This window comes from Mandrillus leucophaeus, unplaced genomic scaffold, assembly GCF_000951045.1.
Source record: "Mandrillus leucophaeus isolate KB7577 unplaced genomic scaffold, Mleu.le_1.0 Scaffold205, whole genome shotgun sequence".
In the NCBI taxonomy this organism is placed as follows: Eukaryota; Metazoa; Chordata; class Mammalia; order Primates; family Cercopithecidae; genus Mandrillus; species Mandrillus leucophaeus.
The window spans coordinates 2,208,286-2,214,091 of NW_012102088.1; the positions used below are offsets into that span (position 1 = coordinate 2,208,286).

Below are 5,806 nucleotides of genomic sequence, written 5' to 3' on the forward strand. Positions count from 1 at the left end.
GTTAAATCTTTTAGTCCAATTATTTAAAAAGTACAAACAATTAGAAGCAAAATTTTTGGGTAAAAACAGGTGAGCATTTTTAAAGGTTTGATACATTTATACGTTTTGCCAAAACACTTTTCCAAAGTTGAACTAACACCCTCAGAAACGCTATATAGATGTATTTTTTTCCCATATATTTGTCAACATTGGAAAATGTATTTCTTTTTATGGTTACTAATGAAAATTGCTATTAGATTTTGAGCAGTATCATACTTTAAATATGGTTAGTAGCTGGGAGCAGTGGCTCACTCCTGTAATCCCAGCACTTAGGGAGGCCTAGGTGGGTGTATTGCTTGAACCCAGGAGTTTGAGACCAGCCTAGGCAACATAGTGAGATCTTGTCTCTATTAAAAAATTGTAAAAAAATTTAAAAAATGAAATATGGTTATTTTGTAAATTGTATGTTCAAACTCTTTTCTCTTTTTATTTTAGTTTGTTGCTTAGCTTTTATGATTTTTGGATGTTATATATCTTGTGTTTAATCTATTTTCCTGCCTTCAATATTGCTATTTTTGCCCCAATTTCTTCTATCTTGATTTGCTTATTGTGTGTTTTCATAAATGGCTCTATTGTATCACATATCTTTTCATTTATGCTTTTACCTTCAGTCTTATATGTATTTAAGACCATACTTGCTCTAAATTATTTAAAGATACTTTTATGATTTTTTTAGGTTGCTTTTTAAATGTTTTTACCTATGATTCACTTAGACTTCATTTTGGTGTAGGAACTTAATTCTTGCAGTTAATGGTAGATAAGCTACTATTTGGCGAATTACATCATTGATATGGTTTGGCTGTGTCCCCACCCAAATCTCATCTTGAATTGTAATTCTCACAATTCCCACATGTCATAGGAGGAATCCAATGGGAGGTGACTGAATTATGGGGGCGGGTCTTTCCTGCACTGTTCTCATGATAGTGAATGAGTCTCACGAGATCTGATGGTTTTAAAAATGGGAGTTTCCCACTACAAGCTCTCTCTTTGCCAGCTGCCATCCACGTAAGATGTGACTTGCTCCTCCTTGCCTTCCACCATCATTGTGAGACTTCCCCAGACATGTGGAACTGTAAGTCCAGTAAACCTCTTTCTTTTGTAAATTGCCCAGTTTCAGGTATAGCTTTGTCAGCAGTGTGAAAACAGACTAATACAATCATATGATCATGTATCAATTGACTTAAAATATCTTTTTTAGCATATACTAAATACGTGGGTTAGTTTCTGGTCCTTATTGACAGTAGATTTATTTCACTGCTGTATTTTATATTTTGCCTAAACTTATAGGACTTCACCATTCAATAGAATAGTTAAAGCATTTATTGTCAATCCTCTATATCAGTGGGGGATTGGTTCCAGGACCTCCAGGATGCCAAAATCCAAGCATGCTCAAGTCCCTTATAAAAAATGGCATAGTATTTGCATATCACCCACGCACATCCTACTGTGTCCTTAAAATCATTTCTACATTACTTATAATATCTAATATAATGTAAATGCTATGTACATTTTTCTTATACTCTATTATTTTTATTTATATCTTTTTAATTATTGTATTATTATTCTTTATTGTTTATGTCTGAATATTTTAAATATGAGGTTGGTTGAACTTCCAGTTGTGAAACCTGTAGACACAGAGGGCCAGCTATACATTTAATGTAATGAGCGTTATTTTTTCTTTTATTTCTTTTATCTTGTTTTGTGCTTTATTTTTAATGTTTTCTTATTTTTCCTTTATTTTTAATTTTTTGTTGTATGGGCTGTTATTCCTTTTCATAAACACCTTTTCCTCTAGTGACTTAGAACAGATACATTCTGTTTTGCTTCATTGCCGTCGATAACCTAATTGGCAATAACAAGTGTGAAACACTCATGAGTCCTCTTTATATAAAATGAAGGCATTAGTACTCTTATTTAACTTCTTACTTTGCCCTGCCATCTCCTAGGTTTTGGTTGGCAGATAATATAGGGCAGTGATCAAAGGATTTACCTTCTCTGTGCCTCAGCTGCCCCATCTCGAAAGTGGGCATAATAATATCATAGGGTTATTATGAAAATAAAATGACATAATGCAGGATGCATTTACAACAGTGCCTGGCACATGGTAAGTCAGCAGTAACATTGTAATGATCAGCAAGATTGAATATACCTTTAACTTTTTAAATGATAATCATTACTTTACATCATGAAACTTTATTCATTAATTACTTTTACAGTCTTATCTGGGGAATTATTTAGACTTTATGTTTGACTTTAATAGTTTTCACACCTACTGTCAATTCTTTCATATCATAGTTTTCTATGTGAGGATTCTTTGTTGTGATCCATCTACTAGTTGATTGCAATATTTCTTTGGGTACTTTTAGGTTATACATGTATTATAGTTATATTAAGTTTGTAAGGGCCAAGGGGGAAAAAAAACAATGACTTTTACAAATTTAGTTGATTTTTTTTCTTTCATAAAAAAATCATTAGGCAGTCTGGAGCTGCTATGGAAGTTTAGTTTCACAGTCATCAGGATGTCCATCTTGTTTTCACTTTCATTCCTAAGTAACAAAATGGCTGTTGCAGCACCATCCATCACATCTTCTTCATCTAGCATGAAGGAAGAAAGTCTAAAGAAGAGGTTGGACCCTCCTATTAAGGAATCCTTCCAGAAGGTGCATATACCACACTGGCTTACATATAATTGACTAGAACTTAGTTACATGGTCACAATGTGAGGGAGACCATGAAGCATATTCTTCACTCTAACCAGCCATCTGTTCAGCTAGACATTTATTTCTGGGATAGAAGAAAATAGATATTGAGGTCAATTAGTTGTCTCTGTCCTTCTGCCCTTCTGACCACCTGAATATCCAGGTGCATTTTTGTTCCATTCATTTGGCATATTCCTCTCCCACAGGGAGACAGTCCCAAGTCCTATCTAGTTAGAGCACTCAACTCAAACTCCATGATTACAGGATGATGTGCAATCTTCTCCATGTCTGCTATGGTTCCTCATCAATCAGTGTCTAACCCCAAACACACATTTCCTGTCCTTCCATATCTAATCTATATCAGTGAAGGAGAAATATGAGGACCAAAACAAAAATGTATTCTTGGTGAAAAAGAATTGGAAACACACAATGGTTACTGAGCAGTGGCTACTGTGTGATCCTAATTCTGTCCTTCCCTCCAAGTGGATCTATAGCAATGAGCCGTGCCATGAAGTAGCCACAGCAAAGACCCTCCTACCTGGCAGGCAGGTAGATGGCTTGGTGGTCCCATCCTGCAGCCTCAGCCTCTGTTCCTTGCTCATTGTCCTTGGTGGTCACATCTGTGGTGGGCTTTGGAAAGGTTGATCTTCTTGGGGGTTGTGCACTTTATTCGCTCTCTTCCTGCTGGTGCAGTTTTGAGGGCCTGGGAGTTGCTTAGGGGTTGAATGAATACTGGCTTTTGAGGGTAAGCTTGTGATTTATTTGGATACAATTCCCTTAATAATTTAGTAGATTTCCTGTTTATTTGCTTCCCATCAGTTGCATGTGTAAGTAAGTACTACCAAAGATCTTGTTTCCGTGTAGTTTCCAAACCGAACTCTGTGCTCTATGCAACCCTCTTCTCAATAGTGACCTTGAAGTTGTCTAAAACAACAGGCTTTGGGGATAATCCTGGGTAATCTTCCCATTCCTTCCAGGCCAAAACATGTCATCTGCTAAGGATCCCTTAATGAAAGATTTTTGAGCAGAGATTTGGGGCCAAAGTTTTATATCTTGCTAATTCTAGGACTTCAAGTCATTACTTAAAACTGCTGCAGTTTAGAGTTTAGGATAAATTGGCTTTTGTTTGTTTGTTTGTTTGTTTGTTTGTTTTTAGCCCTGTAAGGGTTACTAAACTCTCAGTCTACTAAAATTGAAGCCTACAAGCAGAAAATGTTTCTCCTGGAAAAGCTGTGTTCCCTTCCAAGGACTTGCAGCCCATCCCATTGTAAACTGGAGGTCATCTCTCTCTTGTGGGTGTTGTTAAGACTGGTAATGGCAGCCAACACACCCACATTCTGACTGTTTCTGACCATTTTCCCTAATTCCTTCTCTACTTATTGAGTGCACTACTTCCTTTCCTTTCTTTTCATTTTCTTTGACTCCCTCAACAGTGTCCATGTCTTATATTTGTCCCCTTCCTTTCCACAGTCTTCCTCTCAGCTCTTAATCTGGGTGATTAGTTACCAGTTCAGAAGCCAAATAGCGAGATAGGGTGGGTGATGCTTCAGCAATTCATTCTGGCATTCTGGCAGGATGAATTCTTCTCTGCAGTTCTTCTCTCTATCTGGCCAACTGCTGTAGTGGCCACTGCCTGTTGCAATAAGGAATCCTCCTTTGGAGAGAATCCTCTATCCTGCCTCCATTGCCTTTGCTGGCACCTGGCTTCTGGCCCAGGTGTTCTAGCAAGGCCAGTTATGATTTCCACATGTCTTCTTCTCAGGCACTGCCACTCCTTATGGCTAGGGACAGGGGTGGGGAGGAGGAGAATGACTGTTTTGTGGAAACCCCCAACTCAGAACCACACAGATTCCCTGCAGTTCCACCTCTGCATAGCAGCCAAAGAGAGTCCTCTAAATGAAGCAATCCCTTTGAACCTCTCAGCATCCCTGCACTTCCAGCATCCCCCAACCTAGAAACAATAGAATCTACAAGGGGACTCCCTACATGTTTCTTATGAGGTCAGAATTGCCATCCTGAAAAGGTGAGTTAGAGGGCCGCCCAGGCGATTCTTATGTGTTACTCTATGTTATATCTATTGTATAATCTCATATTTAAATAGTACCCTTCCCTTTATTGCAATGCTTATGAAAACTTTCCTTGATTTACATTTCCTTCTTCAGTCCAGGCAGGACTGTACAGTTGGAAAAGGGAAAGATGCTGGTCCTGGAAGGGGCCTTGTTATCTAGAAGCTCCCAACCTAAATGGGTGACTCATAGGAAAGGCAAGGAGAGAAGGACATAGCAAGCAACCTTGCATGTAAAACAAGAAGTGTGGGTTATTATGGAAGAAATTCACAACCAAACTTGGGGTTAGCCTGTATTGTTTTCCAAGAACTCTATGTGGACAGTGACAAAAAACAGACCTAAGAACTAGCAGATTGGGCATGGCTTGTTCACATAACAAAAAAAAGCAATTCCTCAGAAAAAAATGGTCAATGGGTCATTGTGTGTAGACAAAACTACAAGTTCTGCTCCAGGCTCTGGGGAAACCATGCTGTCATCTTCAAGCTGTGGCCATTCTGTGATACAGACTATACTAAATCGCATGTTGTCATCAAGGCAGAATATTTTGTTCCTTTATGGGTCAGCCTGGGATACAAAATTAGAGAAATGTTGCAATGAAAAATCCCTTGTGTCTCATTGAACGTTTTCCTTAATTCAAACCTTTCCTTCCACAGTTTTGATTAGTGCCTTTGCCCATTTGGACAATATTTTATGATCAGGTTTTAAGAGTAATCCACCCATGGCTGCTTGGCTGCCTGGAACTTAAAACAACAACAACAACAATGTCCAGATAAACCCAATAAAATAGGCTTTTAAATGTATGATGGGGTGTGTGTGTGTGTGTGTGTGTGTGTGTGTGTGTGTGTATGGTGCTGATCTTGAACCTTGAAGTTTCACTCTTTCCCCTCTTCTGAAACAAGAAGGTGTTTGCAGGGTGGCTGAACTTGCCAAATGCTGACGCAGAGTAGATCCAGGCTGGCAACTGTCTGCAATTCCTTGATGGGCCTCTTCTACAAAGAAGAT

General features: G+C 38.4%; 1 long non-coding RNA gene across 1 annotated transcript in view; it reads left to right on the forward strand.

The window, feature by feature from the left end:
• LOC105539445 overlaps positions 1-5,603 on the forward strand; it is a 12,799-nt gene extending 7,196 nt beyond the window's left edge. The window contains exon 2 of the long non-coding RNA XR_001006049.1: positions 4,887-5,603. This is a non-coding gene — a long non-coding RNA (uncharacterized LOC105539445). The remainder of the gene's footprint in view (positions 1-4,886) is intronic.
• The last annotated feature ends 203 nt before the right edge of the window (positions 5,604-5,806 follow it).